At 39.4% G+C, this 18,367-nt stretch overlaps 1 pseudogene; it reads left to right on the top strand.

Annotated features, from left to right (window-relative positions):
* The first annotated feature begins 7,841 nt into the window (after positions 1 to 7,841).
* On the top strand, positions 7,842 to 8,549 carry LOC149214043 (auxin response factor 6 pseudogene; annotated as a pseudogene).
* Positions 8,550 to 18,367: the final 9,818 nt, after the last annotated feature.

The raw sequence follows: 18,367 nt of genomic DNA, 5'->3' as shown, positions 1-18,367 counted from the left end.
ACTATTTGTATTATCATACAAGGTAGAAATACATAGGAATTATACACAGCCTTAGCTCTCACAGCTAGCCAGCTCTCAGTACAATCCTCACAGATGCTCACAGGCAATCTAGGCTTCTCACAAGCCTTCCTCTCTACCCTCCAAGCTCCTATTTCCTTGCGCAATTCCTCTGGGATGATCTCCTTCACCCAGTGGAACACTACTCTCACACACTACTCTAACACACTGTCAGAACTGCGCAATCCTCAAGGAACCTTAATCCTTCTGCATGCATGAGTTTCCTTTATAGGAGAAAATATGCAACTGATATTACACTGTCCTTGACTTTAATCTCAACTGAGTCTTTCTCATAATAGACATGCATGAGTTTCTAATGAGGGAATCTTCAGTTATCTGGAGTACACTTGTTGAGTGCATGCATGCATCAACTAACTGATAACTCACAATTAGTTCCTCAAACAGTTTGGAACTAATTTAATTGGACTTGACTCAGTAAACTGAGCTAACTAATTCCAACTCAAATATAACTCAACCTTATCTCCTTAATTAAGGGATAATCTCCTTAATTTAAGGGATAACTCTTGCATGACTTCAAAAAGACTTCTAACTTGAATTTCTCCAACTATTTAATCCATAATGAATTAATTAATTATTTCCAAGTAGCTGGTGAGACTAAATTAGATTTTAATTCACAATTTTAATTCAAGGACAAATTAAAATTGGAATATTTTGGATTCTATTTTTATCATTTCTTGTTGCTATTTTGAACAAAAACTGTGTCAAATTGCCTTTTGAAATGGCTCATTGTCACCAGCGTAGGCTTGTGAGGGACACAGTGCACTGCAGAGCACCCTTGGCTTAGGGACAGTGCTCTGAAGCGCACTGTCTTCCATTCAGGGTTGCGCTGATCCTCCTAGGGTTAGTTTCGCGCCTTTGGAATGTGTTTTTGCCAGCTTTTCTCTGTTTGTTTGCTTGCTGATTGATCAATGAATGTCATGTATCAGAAAACAAGTTTCTATCTCCTTTGCTAGCCCTACTTTGACTTGGTTGATTAATCTTTCTTAAATGTTTTCTTTGTCATTATCGATCCATAGTCAAAGCTATATTATAGTTGATTAATATTTGTTCGAAAGAAAGTGTCGTAAAAGTCTTCTTTTCCTTCGAAACAGAACTGTCGTAAAGTCTTCGTACTTGTAAAAAGATTGATTGATTATATGTGCATTAGTTTCCTTTTTTTCATAACATTAAGGGAATTGAAAAGAAAAACTTGCATCGTGTATTGAAAAATTTTGTGTGTGCTCATAGGAATACTTTAGGAAAACTGCATTACATTGTGCTCTTTTCTCTTTGATCGAAAGAAATTTGATTGATCTATCTCTATTGGCTAAGTTTTTCATTGTTAAATTGAATGGAAAGAATGCTTATCGTAATAGTTGCATTCTATGAATTGCAAACATACATCAAGCGGTGAACCTTGAAAGGAAAATTCTAAAGAAGATCAACTTAAAATTCATCTGAATTAACCTAATGGAATATTGTAACTTAACGCATAACATTTAGAGGTTCTAGGCTAGAGACGTGTTTTGGCATCGAAAAACATAGCAGTTGTTGCTAACTTGTATGAAATACATCCCGAGTGTGATATCTCATTCCACGTATGTGATTATATCATAGCTCGTCCACGTACCTTCGGGTATATAGGGCGGTGTTACAGTACATAAACTATATGGGAATGCTCTCACTATGTAGTTTTGCATTAGACATCATTAATACGGATTGGGCCTCCACGTACTTTCAGGTATATATGGGAGGACAACACTAGGTTGCTATCCATCCTTAGTTAATTGAGTCAGCTGCCTTGTACACTATGATACACCAAACAAAACATTCGGGGAGATTTCCTGCCCGTACTTCTCAGTTCACCGAGAGGTATTATAGAGTTCATAGTTGCTTCGTAAACCTTTTGCCTAGATTATCCCTCTTTTGTTTTGTTATGTTAATTGACCACGAATAACATTCTCTACGCTCACTCCTTAGTTGATCTTAGGTTGAGACATATGGCGACAAATCTGGAGCCCACCGATCAAGGAATTCCTTTTGATGGGAATCCTAGTCCTTTTCCTCCATTCGGAAATATTGGTGCTCCTTATATGGCTACATTGTCCCTTTCGGGACTTACCACTGGCTTGTCAGTATGGTTGTTTTCAACCTCCTTGGTTCAAAATGTTGTGATCTCTCCGCAATTGAGTACTCCTCCAACTAGACAAAATCAACCTCCAATCGATCCTAAAGTTGACCCTTTGCCTTCTTCCTCGGTTGTTTCTTCCTCACCTTCTTCTTCTTCACGTAGTGAAAGTATTGGTACCAATAACCAGGTGGCTAAGAAGAAGAAGAAAGGGAAGAAGAAGAAGAAGAAGAAGAAGAAAATTCAACAAGGGGGAAACCAAGCAACCATTGCTTTGAATGCAAATTCTAATGAGAAACCATCCGATAAGACCCGCAAACTGCGATATCCTTGCAAAATTTGTATGGGAGACCATCTTCTTCGAAATTGTTCTAGTATTCCTTAGATCTTAGAAGAATGGTCTTCTCATTCACATCATCTTGTGTCATCAACTTCTGGAGATCATGCTAGTGACACACCATCAACTAGTGGTAGTAAAGTTCATGGAAAGAAGGGTAACGTTAAGTCTCCCTATGGGTTATGTGAAGGGAATCACCCTATTCACCTTAGTCCCTATCTGGATGAAGCCAAAAACTGTTGGATAACTATCTTACTTCTCTGCAATGACTTCCATCTGGTTATATGAGAGTCTCCCTTAATCCTTCACTAATTGATAAAGTGACTCACCCAAATCGACAATCGGTTGAACCCACTCTCTCTAAATGTGAATCCCATGAGTCTATACTTGACCCATCACAAGTCGAGGTAACAGTTGACCTGATTTCACCTTCAATTAATCGTACCATTCCCATAGAGAGTGAGTATGATACCACTCAATTTCTTTTCATTTCTTCAGATTCAAATGAGCTTGGAGGCAACCCTCCTATTCTATCAAGACAGGAGGAAAATCCTCCCATTCTAGTAACTCAAGGGGATAATTCTCCTGTTCTTACAATACCCCCTCCAAGTAGTCTGGTCACTTCCTTTGATTGGAATCGATTGGCAGGATTCTGTCTTCCTTCTTATGTGCCTTTCTAGATCATAGTACAGGTTTGTAATATGATTGTATCTGGCACTATTATAGATGAAGGTGCATTTGTCAGTATCCTTTCCTCTATTGCTTGGCAAGCACTCAGTTCGCCACCACTTGTGTTACCCAGAATCTGTTGGCTTTTAACAGAGTAACCAGTCAACCATTAGGGATCCTTCCTCAGTTTCCTATTACTTTGGGAGGAAAAATCATTTATCTAAATGTGATGGTAGTCCCAGGCCCTTTAGATTACAATTTAATTCTTGGGTGCGACTATGTTTATGACATGGGAGCTATTGTTTCAACACTCTTTCGAGTGATTTGTTTCCCGCATGAAGGAAAAATTGTCATCGTTGACCAGCTTTCATTTCCCGGTCCAAATATGGCTTCCAATCAACCATATTCCCTAAATGGTCCTTTTGTACCAATGGTATCATCCCCGCCATGGTTTAATTATGTGGCAACCTGTTCCATGCCTACATCAAATAATGATCAATTCAGTGATGTTGTACATTATGTACTAGGGGGATTGGAACTAGATCTCTTTAATGGATTCCTTGCTACAGATCCCTTCGAGAGCATTATTTTCCCATCTGATGAGAACCTCTTGGAAGTCATGACCTCTTATGGGTCGTGATCGAGGAATATGAGGATAGTTGTTTTATGGTGTCAACCTAGTTAAAAAATTGAAAGAGGCCAATGAGGATAGTTCTTTTACTGTGTCAACCTCATTAAAAAAATGAAACAGGTCTACGAGGACAGTTCTTGGTCTTGTGTCAACCTTGTTAAAAAATGAAACAAAGGAATACGAGGACAGTTCCTGGTCTTGTGTCAACCTCATTAAAAAATGAAACAAAGGGTATGAAGACAGTTCCTGGTCTTGTGTCAACCTCATTAAAAAATGAAACAAAGGGTATGAGGACAGTTCCTAGTCTTGTGTCAACCTCATTAAAACATGAAACAAGGAATGTGAGGATAGTTCGTTGTCTTGTGTCAACCTCATTAAAAAATGAAACAAGGAATATGAGGATAGTTCTTTTACTGTGTCAACCTCATTAAAAAATGAAACAAGTCCCTGAGCAGAGTTCCTTATCTTGCGTCAAGCTCATTAAAAAATGAAGCAAGTACCCCTGGAGCAAAGTTCTAATTCAAGTTTTGATTAGGTCTCGTAAAATCCCATTCGAGTCTTTCATTTGATCTTGTAAATGAACCTTCATTCCATCCACCTGATAGCCACAAGTAGTCTACTTAGGTGAATTCAATGAAGCTTGGTGGGCATGCACCTAGAATTGAGTCATCATGTTGGGGGCATGTAAACCAATCTCAAGCATAGTTTTTTTCAAGGTTCAAGGTTGTGTAAAAATGAAACTGAATCCAAGCATATTTTTTCATTTTAAGCTTGTGTAAACATGAAACTAAATCCAAGCATAGTTCCCTATGGTTCAAGCTTGTGCAAAAATGAACCCATCTCCATTTTAACCCTTGTGATTGCCATTCTATCAACCTCTTTCCTCAGATGAGCCTTGGTTTTTTCTCCTTCCATTGTCGCTATCTAATTGGTCAATCATATGCTTTCACTTGTTTGTTTTACCCTTTTTTGAGGAACAGTTTAAATGAGTGGTCTTATTAGCCAACCTCTTCACACAAATCAAGATGTTTTGAGAAGTTCCAACATCACCGGAACCAATTGCTATCCTAGACACCACTCATTCCTCTAAGTGGAGTCCTCTTTAAGCTCTTTTCAGACTCTCTAAATATGAAAAGATTGTTGAGTGCTTGTCCTTTTCAGCTTGTGAAAGGATTGGAAACTACATCTACTGAGTATAAGTTTAACCCTTTTTCAGGCTAAGAGAGATTATTTACGAAAAAGGAATACGTTGACCGAACATGGTCAATAGGTTCTCTCTCATATTGTTTTATGTTTTTTTGGGCTTGAGAGACAAATCTACGAAAACAAACTTGTGGACTTTTCCTTTTGTCCCTTTTCAAACTCTCTAAACATGAAAAGGACCGAGTTATCTTTGTCGTTTAACTCGTTAAAACATCAAATGGTGACAAACTTGTCCATATAGACAAGACCGAGTTTCACCTTCACTAGACTCATTAAAACGTCAAATAGAGATGGATTCACCCGAAGGGTGGAATTATACAACAAGCATATGTTATCTTCCTCAAGCTTGATAAAAAATAAAGAGGTATTGGTCAACAATGACTGGGGAAAATCAGAAAAAGGGGAAAACCACTTTATTCTAGCAGGTTGCTCTTGAACATGACACTTTCACTCCATCACCATGACTATTTGGGTTGGGTTATAAGCTTGATGGTTATCATACCATTGGTCTATCATACCATCCATCACTTTGTTTTGGGTCAATGCTACCAATTCATTTCAGTGTCGCTGACATGTTCAAGAGCAGCCATTCAGTCAAAATTCACCCTTTGCAATACCATAAACCTTCATTTTTATGACCGCCATTCCTAAACCTTGTGTCGTCAGTCAAATCTCATCTCCAAAATCATTACACTCGTTTCGTGTCGTTGATGTGGGATACATCAAGGCCCTCCTGGGATGAGTCGCTTCTTGTTGACATCAGCACATTATCCAAGAAGTCGACTTAGAAATACCCTTCTAGTATCTTGAGGCTTGCATACATCAATGACAGGTTTCTCGCTTCCAGCGATAGGTTGACATCAATGGCCTTCAACTGAAAGACTTTGTATGGTGTTCGACATCAAATCATGCATTCACACCATGCAAAATGTATTGCAGTACCTTGAGGATCATTATCGTTATCAGTGATTTCACTCGCATCTATTAACAGCTTACATCATTGGCTGGTAAACAGATGGTGTCTTCCCATGTTCAACTTCTGATCACATATTCACATGGTTATACTCGTACTTGAGCAAACGATTGAACAAGATAGAAGACCCCAGATCTAGTTTCATGCTTTCAGGCTACGATTTCAGGAGTACTAAATCATATGTACAATGTGTTAGCGCTCAAATCTGCCTTAGGCTGAGGAAGGCAAAACTCAAGGCCACATCAAACCAAGCTCAGCCTCGTAGCTAACCCTACGAGGACAGGAGAGGGCTCTCTCCGGGTCTATCTCGGCATACAAGTCTTCAAAGGGGCTGAGATGACCGATAAGGAATACTGATTTTAGGCTAGTAAATTGATAAGAAAAGGGTTTTTAATAAATGATTGGGTTTTCTGGGCTGCATGGGGCAAAGACAGCAAGAGCAGAGATTAAAAGAAAAACGCAGATTATGTCCTAAGGCAAGATAAGCATGAAGTTTAACAATTAATTTTGAAATAAAATGGAATGTAAAGACTGCTTAAGAAAGTTGAAAGGGGCATTTAACAATGAATCCCTTTAGACAGAAGAAAATACACAAATACTGACGCTCCTTCAAGGCAGAGAAAATAAATTGGATTCTGCCATATCTTACTGCAAAAGCATCCAGTGAGATGATTATGAATGAAATGAAAACATTACGAGATTACATATGAAACAGTAGAAGAAACATATGTCAAATGTCATACCACAGGAATCTTAGGAGTCAGAGCTGTATTTTTCCATTAAATCCCTGTCAAAAACTATACAATAAAGCTCTGTCTTTTTTCCTCCACCAACTCTCAGAATTATCTCTCTTCTTTTACAACATGATTTTTCATACATTAAATAAAACTATCCTAGGAGAAAACAGATCGACCCAAAACAAGGGCACTATTTCACCTGAAGTTACAAAAATAGAGATAGAGTCATCTCTTTATTCTAAAACAGAAGATCGTTCCCCTTAAAATCCTCTGATGGCCAACAAACTAGAGCGCAGATCCCTTTGAATCATTAATTGAAGTCTTAAATAGGAATCAAATCCTATTCTTCTATTGTAAATATCTTTGTTTTAAGTTTGGCTTTTGGACTTTGACCTTTGAATAAGAACTAATCTTTAATAAAAATAGCGCAATACCTTCTCCATTTATCCACCTGGCAATCAACAAATCCATCCACCTGGCGATCAACAAATCCAACGCATCGGATAACTGTTGTGTATGGTCAAGTGTGAAAATAATTGATGCATCTGGCAAACTTCATTGGCGGTATGATTTTTGATGATTTCACCATGAACGCCACCAGAACCTCGCCTGTCACCTCGTGTTATTGAAAATTGCAAAAGAAATAAAAGCAGTTTCGATACCAATTTTTGGAAATGTCATTCTGTTCTTCGAATGCTCGGATTTGTACATAAAAATTGCCATTCAAATATTTTCCAAAGCGCTGTCCCAGCTTGTGCTATTGGAGAACAATTTAATATTGCATTGTTTTGCAACATAAGCCTAAAAGCCCACGACTTCCTACCATCCAGCACTTGCAATCTGATTGAGGCGTTTTTCATGAAACTGGACGCGCTAGCAAAAATTTGTTGGCACTGTGACTGTGTGCGTAGCGCGCAAACCCAACGCGTACCGCACAGCCCGGTGCATAGCGCTTGTGTATTTTTACACTGGCCGCGCGAGCCCAATGCGTAGCACTCAGCTCGGTGCGTAGCGCACACCTCCAACGCGTAGCGCACACCTCCAACGCTGTCCAAGGGGTATGAAACACGGCTTCGGCCTTCCTACTCTTCAATTTCGACCTTCAAATGAGCGCTTTGGGAATCTATGCAAATGAGTTGTCTCCGAGCAATGATATTGCCCATTATGCCCTCCCCAGGCCTGCAACTTATGTTAAAGCAGTTTATCATACTCGTGTTTCTATAGGAATGCGTTTTAGAATGTTATTTGAGACAGAAGAGTTGCGTGTTCGCAGATATATGGGCACCATAACTGGCATAAGTGACTTGGATCAGGTTCGATGGCCAAATTCACATTCGCGTTCTGTTAAGGTTGGTTGGGATGAGTCGACTGCTGGTGAAAGACAACCATGTGTATCGCTCTGGGAGATTGAACCTTTGACGACAATTCCAATGTATTCGTCACCCTACCCTCTCAGACTGAAACGTCCTTGGCCTCAGGGAATATCATCACTTCATGGTATTAAGGAGGATGATGGTGGCATAAATACACCTTTCATGTGGATGAGAAATGATAGTGGGGATCGAAGTGTTCAGGCTTTGAATTTCCAAGGAATGGGTATGAATCATTGGATGCAACAGAGATTTGATTCCAGTTTGCTAGGGATGCAACCAGATGTATACCAAGCAATGGCTGCTGCAGCCTTACAGGAAATGAGAAGCGTTGATCCATCCAAACAGCTCTTGCAGTTTCAACAGCAACATCATTTGCAACCTCAACAGTTTCAATGTAGGTCGAATCCACAGTTACAGAGGCATATTTTTCAGCAACAATAGGCGCCACAACAAAATATTCTTCAGTAGCAAGCTCAGAACTTACAGGAACAATCCCCAAAAAATCATCTTCTTCAACATTAGTTACAACAAAACTCATCTCAGCATCATCTTTTACAGCAACAACTGCAGCATTGTTTTAGTGATCAGCATGCAACCTTTGGACAAAGATCAGCAAGTTGCTCAATTTCCTTTACACTAACTTCCTTAAACGCATGACAGCTGAGCTGCTTTAGTGATTCTCTGACATTGCCCCAAATACAGAAATCTCCATTCAACAGTTCATGAAGAGAAGGCAGATAGCGAGTACAAATTGTAAGGATGGTTCTAATAGAATTATTTTTCAAATAGGGTAGTCTGCATTGATCCCTAGAATTCTAACTCTGTGCATGTTTGGAAACACTGTCATTGCCCACAACCCAGATCCCCAATACAACAGTTGCAACTGACTCTAGAATTTTATCAAGGTGTAAGGACATTTTAATGTGAAAGCTACTACAACAGGATAACCTTCATGAATAAGTTGCACAAACGAGACTGGAATTTAATAACTCGAGAGGGCCCAGTATCCTTGGATAACCTGTGTAGTATCTGAGATTTTGGCAGCCTTTTGGCATTTTGACATTTTACAATTTCCTTCTCTGATTGTTGATGAGGATTTGACATTGAAACTCTGTTTGTGCTTTTACAGGGATAGGAGCTGATGAGTCCTGGCAAGGTGACTAGGGCCTGCATTTGACATTTTTCATGAGGGCAGATTTTAAAAAATATACTTATTGCAAATAAGTAATTTGACAATTTCTTCTCCAAAACGGGTTTTGGAGAAGAATCATCCTTTTGATCATTGAAACTCTTGAAATAATAACTCACTGAACCTTCCTCTGGCTTGCACATGTTATTGAAATACTTCTGAAGACTAAACCCTGAGCTCAAGAATTAAAATGACTCTTTTCTAGACCACGGTAACATCAGTGACTGCAAATGACAAGAAATGAACTTTGGAGAATTAGATTCTGACAAGGGACTGACAGGACCGAGTCTAACATTGGCTCCAATGGGGATGGCAACTGCCGCTTCTTGGAGGTGCCAAGAACCGCAGAACTTTGGGAGAGCAGACAATGCCTCCATCCATTGGGCAATGGAGTCATTATTTCAATAGAGAACACGAGACTTCCGACTCATTTATGGACTGAAACTTGACTGAAATGATTGAAAAACTGACTCGGAAAACTTCACACTAAAACTGTAATGAAACTCAGAACGAAATGCTGCCTTTTGGATGCTTATTTATTTACACAATCTACCCTACTCTACTGTAAAAACAATAGATCAGGTAATACTGAAATGCCAGATTAACCATTCAAGTAAATCTGAGAAGAACGCTGCTTGAGAGTGCTTCAACCAGATCACAGATGTAATTGCTGGCAGCCCTTCATGCACGTAATGAGCCTGGTCACGTAAAAGACAGCCTGATCTATCAATCAAACTGAAAAACATTTCCATGTATATCACAAAAGGATCGCGAAAGCCAGACTCCGTTTGCTGCCCCAACTCTGCAATACATACCTCCAGCTGCACACTGTCAATGCAAACATCTGTAGACAACTCTATTATTTCTTGTTTCGAAGGAGAAAGAGTTTCCAAGAACTTTTTAGGGTCTCGGAAATCATACGATTGGATCTGCTCAATCAAATATTGAATCTCCTTCTCAATTCTTTCAACAACTAACTCACAGAAATCCGTTTTAGCTTCAAGAGGAAACTTCAGAGATTTTAAACATTGAAGCACGACACTGAAAAAATCTTCATTAATTTCAAAATTTGCTAACTAATTTCTTACTTCTTACAGCTTCACATAGTGCAGGGTTTGCCACATACCCTACCATTGCATAAATGGATCAGCAAGCACTGGAATGTCTGGATCGAGTTGGAGTCGACATAGTGGATGTTTCAGCCTTCATATGTGTCTGACTGTTGTCCACCATCAGCATCAGATCTGCAACTTGATCTCATGTACTGGGACAAGACAATCAACAAGTCGAATGTCACATCAACAACAAATCATCTTCCCCAGTATGGTCGCCACTATGTTAGCGCTCAAATCTGCCTCAGGATGAGGAAGGCAAAACTCAAGGCCACATCAAACCAAGCTTAGCCTCGTAGCTAGCCCTGCAAGGACAGGAGAGGGCTCTCTCCGGGTCTATCTTGGCAGACAAGTCTTCAAAGGGGCTGAGATGACCGATAAGGAATACTGATTTTAGGCTATTAAATTGATAAGAAAAGGGTTTTTAATAAATGATTGGGTTTTCTGGGCTGCATGGGGCAAAGATAGCAAGAGCAGAGATTAAATGAAAAACGCAGATTATCTCCTGAGGCAAGATAAGCATGAAGTTTAACAATTAATTTTGAAATCAAATGGAATGTAAAGACTACTTAAGAAAGTTGAAAGGGGCATTTAACAATGAATCCCTTTAGACAGAAGAAAATACACAAAAACTGACGCTCCTTCAAGGCAGAGCAAATAAATTGGATTCTGCCATATCTTACTGTAAAAGCATCCAGTGAGATGATTATGAATGAAATGAAAACATTATGAGATTCCATATGAGACAGAAGAAGAAACATATGTCAAATGTCATACCACAGGAATCCTAGGAGTCAGAGCTGTATTTTTCCATTAAATCCCTGTCAAAAACTGTATAATAAAGCTCTGTCTTTTTTCCTCCACTAGCTCTCAGAATTCTCTCTCTTCTTTTACAAAATGATTTTTCATACATTAAATAAAACTATCCTAGGAGAAAACAGATCGACCCAAAACAAGGGCGTTGTTTCACCTGAAGTTACAAAAATAGAGATAGAGTCATCTCTTTATTCTAAAACAGAAGATCGTTCCCCTTAAAATCCTCTGATGGCCAACAAACTGGAGCGCAGATCCCTTTGAATCATTAATTGAAGTCTTAAATAGGAATCGAATCCTATTCTTCTGTTGTAAATATCTTTGTTTTAAGTTTGGCTTTTGGACTTTGACCTTTGAATAAGAACTAATCTTTAATAAAAATAGCGCAATACCTTCTCCATTTATCCACCTGGCAATCAACAAATCCATCCACCTGGCGATCGACAAATCCAACGCATCGGATAACTGTTGTGTATGGTCAGGTGTGAAAATAATTGATGCATCTGGCGAACTTCATTGGCGGTATGATTTTTGATGATTTCACCATGAACGCCACCAGAACCTCGCCTGTCTCCTTGTGTTATTGAAAATTGCAAAAGAAATAAAAGCAGTTTCGATACCAATTTTTGGAAATGTCGTTCTGTTCTTCGAATGCTCGGATTTGTACATAAAAATTGCCATTCAAATATTTTCCAAAGCGCTGTCCCAGCTTGTGCTATTGGAGAACAATTTAATATTGCATTTTTTTGTAGCATAAGCCTAAAAGCCCACAACTTCCTACCATCCAGCACTTGCAATCGGATTGAGGCGTTTTTCATGAAACTGGATGCAATAGCAGAAATTTGTTGGCGCTGTGACTGTGTGCGTAGCGTGTGAACCCAACGTGTAGCGCACAGCTCGGTGCGTAGCACCTGTGTATTTTTACACTGGCCGCGCGAGCCCAATGTGTAGCGCTCAGATCGGTGCGTAGCGCACACCTCCAATGTGTAGCGCACACCTCCAACGTTGTCCACAGGGTATGAAACACGGATTTGGCCTTCCTACTCTTCAATTTTGACCTTCAAATGAGCGCTTTGGGAATCTATGCAAATGAGTTGTCTCCAAGCAACGATATTGCCCATTATGCCCTCCCCAGGCCTGCAACTTATGTTAAAGCAGTTTATCATACTCGTGTTTCTATAGGAATGCAATTTAGAATGCTATTTGAGACAGAAGAGTCACGTGTTCGCAGATATATGGGCACCATAACTGGCATAAGTGACTTGGATCAGGTTCGATGGCCAAATTCACATTGGCGTTCTGTTAAGGTTGGTTGGGATGAGTCGACTGCTGGTGAAAGACAACCATGTGTATCGCTCTGGGAGATTGAACCTTTGACGACATTTCCAATGTATTCGTCGCCCTACCCTCTCAGACTGAAACGTCCTTGGCCCCAGGGAATATCATCACTTCATGGTATTAAGGAGGATGATGGTGGCATAAATACACCTTTCATGCAGATGAGAAATGATAGTGGGGATCGAAGTGTTTAGGATTTGAATTTCCAAGGAATGGGTATGAATCATTGGATGCAACAGAGATTTGATTCCAGTTTGCTAGGGATGCAACCAGATGTATAAAAAGCAATGGCTGCTGCAGCCTTACAGGAAATGAGAAGCGTTGATCCATCCAAACAGCTCTTGCAGTTTCAACAACAGCATCATTTGCAACCTCAATAGTTTCAATGTAGGTCGAATCCACATTTACAGAGGCATATTTTTCAGCAACAATAGGCGCCACAACAAAATATTCTTCAGCAGCAAGCTCAGAACTTACAGGAACAATCCCGACAAAATCATCTTCTTCAACATCAGTTACAGCAAAACTCATCTCAGCATCATCTTTTACAGCAACAACTGCAGCATTGTTTTAGTGATCAGCATACAACCTTTGGACAAAGAGCAGCAAGCTGCTCAATTTCCTTTACTCTAACTTCCCTAAACGCATGACAGCTGAGCTACTTTAGTGATTCTCTAATGTTGCCCCAAATACAGAAATCTCCATTCAACAGTTCATGAAGAGAAGGCAGATAGCGAGTACAAATTGTAAGGATGGTTCTAATAGAATTATTTTTCAAATAGGGTAGTCTGCATTGATCCCTAGAATTCGAACTCTGTGCATGTTTGGAAACACTGTCATTTCCCACAACCCAGATCCCCAATACAATAGCTGCAACTGACTCTAGAATTTTATCAAGGTGTAAGGACATTTTAATGTGAAAACTACTACAACAGGATAACCTTCATGAAGAAGTTGCACAAACGAGACTGGAATTTAATAACTCGAGAGGGCCCAGTATCCTTGGATAACCTGTGTAGTATCTGAGATTTTGGCAGCCTTTTGGCGTTTTGACATTTTACAATTTCCTTCTCTGATTGCTGATGATGATTTGACATTGAAACTCTGTTTGTGCTTTTGCAGGGATAGGAGCTGATGAGTCCTGGCAAGGTGACCAGGGCCTGCATTTGACATTTTTCATGAGGGCAGATTTTAAAAATATACTTATTGCAAACAAGTAATTTGACAATTTCTTCTCCAAAACAGGGTTTTGGAGAAGAATCATCCTTTTGATCATTGAAACTCCTAAAATAATAACTCACTGAACCTTCCTCTGGCTTGCACATGTTATTGAAATACTTCTGAAGACTAAACCCTGAGCTCAAGAATTAAAATGACTCTTTTCTGGACCACAGTAACATCAGTGACTGCAAATGACAAGAAATGAACTTTGGAGAATTAGATTCTGACAAGGGACTGACAGGACTGAGTCTAACACAATGGATTTACATTGATGGTCATTCCGATCATGGGTCTATGTATGTAGATGACTGTCTATGTACATGTAATGAAAGTTTATAAGTTGAGCATGGGTACGCCTTCCCATAGCAATTCATGTAAAAATCAAAATATCATGATATATGTATTGTAATTGATGCAAGTCAACTTCCACTTCGAAACGTCCTCATCACATCGTAAAGCATTTCATTCTACATTTACATGTTTTGTCTTCATGCTTTAGGGGGCAGTTGTTACAGATCCATTTGGGCACATCACTCCCATCATCCATAGCAGTGTTTTAGGGCTCATTGAACCCTAATTTCAATTGCTACATGCCCTAAACAAGTCACCCTTTTGAATGGCTCCTTCCCAGACAGTTTAATGACTTGAAGACATCGTGAAATGACCTCTAGAGGGACCAGCACAAGTAGGCCCATGTAAGGGTGTGCTACAGAGCAATCGAGTCCATGCCAAGGTGCTCTACAGAGCACTTAGGCCCTCTTTCACCTGCACTGGGCAAGATTCAGAAAAATTCACATAGGGTTTGGGGAATATTCTTATCTCTTGGAGTCATCTAGAAGGTTCCCTCACTTATCAACTCCTATGAGCTCGAAAATGGATGAGGAATGAGTTAATATGCATCCTCTCCTCTCATCCCTTCCTCCATGGAACTAATTCTATGTATGGAAGGCCATTTAATACCCCCATTTATGACATAACCTCCTTCATCCTCCTATAAATTGAACACTCATCTAGGTGATCAGGGGCTGGACTATGTTGAATTATAAGGAGATAACGTTGCTATGAGAACTGGCTTTGAGACAAGTATTGTTATGCTACAAGTTTTTCACGCTTTTGATGTGATGTGGATGCGATCCAAGCTGGAGGAATGACTTTGAATCAGACATGATGGTTGTAATTCCTTCTTCTATTAAATAAATTATTTGAACTTTTTTCTCATATGATTATCTTGTTCTATGATTTTTATATGTGTGAATGTATCTGGTTCCATTTACTTGTATTCAATAGATCTTTTTCTTTGATCAGTTCTTTGTCTTCTGTTTGTGTTTACAGGTACTTCTCAGGTGTGTTAAGTACGGGAAGGAGCAATAAGATTGATACAAAGGAGACAAGAGGAAAGTGGAACTACAGGTAGGTCTTCTCATATTCTTTGTCTTATCTATTGCTTATAGGAAAAGGCTAAAGTGCTTTAAAATGTTGTTCTAGATATGGCTACTTATCTAGGGAATTAGTAATTATCCGTAGATACCAAATTCTCCAAAATGAAATCCCTCTTATTAACCCTAATGAGACTAATTAGGAATGCAACTAATTCGTTTAAGTTTTGAAACTGTCAAACCTACTTGAGGCCTCTTTAGAAACATGACAGGTCTATTAAGGTAGGAGAAAGGAAGTTGTGAAGGGAGGTATGCTACAACAATATTAGGTTGTTATTTATTTCTCTGATTTTATTTTATGTAAATTAGAGATCTCATATTAATGGTGAAAGTAGTAATATATCTAAAGGAGAGACCAATTAAGGTGATTTCCCTAAACTATTCAAGGATTTATAAATGTATCTTTTGTTCTTTCTAATCATTTACTTGTTGTTTGGAAGGTTTGATTTTTGTTTTTGTCTTTGCTAACAAAGATCTTTATGTAGTAATAAAGCTCTCAATTCACGCAAATTTCTTTAAAGTCAATATGTTGCCATTTTCATTGGTTTTCCTTGACTATTGTATATGAGTTTTTACACTGCAGTAGTTTGAGTCTTAGAACTAGTCAATGGTCTTTATAGACACTATGGTGAAGTAAAATTATAAGTGCAGACACGAACAAATTCCTCTAGCCCGATAATGGGTCTAGCCACAATAGATACATTCTATGGAAGATTTCCTTAGGTTAGAATCAATCAAGAGGGCCTACCTCTTGGTCGCTTATCCTACTTGATGATGTGCTCGCTTTCTTACTCCAGTAGTTTCTCACTTTGTCCTTCAAGCTCCTGAAACAAGTAAACAACAGCAACACATAAACATAATAATAGAAAAAATGCAATTCAACCTACATAATGAGTCAAGAAGCATTAATACACGAATATGTAATATTACAAAACATGTAGGAAATCAATCGATAGTTGCATATATTAATATCAAAGAGAGATTACAACCATTCGTCTTGACGTCGTAGTCTTCCTCTGACAAGACCAAGTTCCCACACACTTCTTCTAGCACTTCATGATGGCTTCAAACAACAATAGTTTAAAGGCTCTTCCCTTTAGACTTCACTCCAAACAAAACTCACTTCTCCCTCACACAACTAGTAATAGCTTCTTTTTCTAACCAAAATAGTATACTTACACTCAGCCAACACTCTAACTAGCTTGTGCTTGGGAAGAAGGGAGGTTTATATAGGAAATATGGATGGGAGATGGATCCTCTTCTCATGGGAGAAGGACTTATCCCTTGAGGTAGTTCCATCATTATAGGGAAAGGAGCCCAAACTATCATCCTCGACCCTATCTGGCCAAACCATTTACCAGACTTCTTTTACAAAGCTTCTAGAGCTGGAAGCTTCGGCTCTAATTTAAAAAAAATTCCATAACAGGACCGACGTGACTGGAACACAGCTCAGTGACACTGAACAGCATGGGGAATAGTACTAATCTCTACACATCAGTGCGGGGGAGACAAAGGTCATTAGCGCCAACCTTGTAAACTGGAAAAAAGAGAAGTTTCAGGGGAAATGGTGCAAAACGGAAATGATCTACTCATGAAGAGGGACATAATGGGAGTTTCTCCATGAAGGCAAATCATGCGGGGTTCACTGTAGAGGTCCTCTAGGATCAAGGAATGGAGAGTACAGGGACAGTGACGAAATGTTGTGTAACAGATGCCCCCTAAAGCGTGAAGGCCGAGCCAAAGTGAGGGATGAAATGCTTTATAAATCAGTGTGGGGAACCGGTCTGCCGTTAGAAAACCTACAAGAAAGTATAGATACATATACATAAACTGAGATCTCTGTCAAATGATACATGAATTGTGGCATGGACATAGCCATCCGTCAAAGAGGATCATAATGAAACCAAGGTATGGTCGCCACCATCCAATAATGAGAAGGATCACATGTGGTAACTCATGGTTTGGTCGCAGCCAGCCATCTGAAAGAGACATGCATATCATCTTAACCATGTCACACCACTTCAGAACCTGGACATTTTGTGATCTGAGTCCAGGGTATTACTCTCTAACATGACCTGATCAAAGTACAGATTCTAGCATGAAAATAGATGTGTTGACGTCGAACATGCTAGAAAGTTGCTTGATTACCAGTCAATGATGTAAACTATTAACAAGTGCGAGAGAAACCACCAATAATGACAATGGTCCTCAAGGTACTATCAGCATAATCCACAGAATGTGAATATAGGAACTGAAGTCAAACACCCGTGAAATCACTCGATCGAAAGCTAATGATGTGAACTTGTTGTCAAGTGTGAAGAACTTGCCATTAGGGCATGCAAGCTCTAAGGTACTGGAAGGGAATCTCTCGGTCAACATCCTAGATAATGAGTTGAAGTCGATGGAAAGCGACCGTGTTGAAGGAGGGCCATAATGAATCCCACACCATCGACGCGAGATGAGAGGATGCAAAATGATTTTAGATGATACAGAGAATTAGAGGTAAGTGTAACTGCAGAAGGACAACTCTTGAACATATCGGCGACACAACTGGAAGTTTGGCAGCTTTTGGATCCATGGGATTGGTGGTCATAATGACGTGGCAGAGATTAAATGGAACGCAAAAATGAATAGCCCAAACCCAGGAAGTTCAATGATACAAAGGAGGATGTGCCAACCCGACACGAAGAAAAGAGTGTCATGTTCAAGAGTAAGCTGCCGACACGACTGATAGATTTCCAAATTTTTTCCCCACCATTTCTGGCGAGTACCCCAATTATTTTTTAATCGCAAGCTTGAAGGGGATAACATATGCTTGCACTGTAAGTTCATCCTACAGACAAATCCAACCTAGTAAGTTTAATGAGCCCTAGGAAGGTGAAGCTCATGTTCGCCATGGCGATGAATCCGATGTTGTTTAATAGTTTAACGAGTTCGACAAAGGTGTAACTCGGAATATTTTTCATGTTTAGAGAGTTTGGAAAAGACACGTAAAAGAAGACTCCACATGGTCCCTTTTCATACATTTGTGTCTCTCGAGACTGAAAAGGTAGAAAATAATACTTGAGAAAATCGCTTGACCATTTCAGCCAAGGAGTACCTTTTTCATAACTGTGTGTCCCAGCCCGAAAAATGGGTAAACTTATATTG

This window comes from Pinus tabuliformis, chromosome 1_1 (genome assembly GCF_031772625.1).
Source record: "Pinus tabuliformis cultivar Carrire ecotype Pingquan chromosome 1_1, CPIR1, whole genome shotgun sequence".
Taxonomy (NCBI): domain Eukaryota; kingdom Viridiplantae; phylum Streptophyta; class Pinopsida; order Pinales; family Pinaceae; genus Pinus; species Pinus tabuliformis.
Note: the sequence above shows the minus strand (reverse complement) of the source record. Positions and strands in the feature narration are given on the sequence as shown.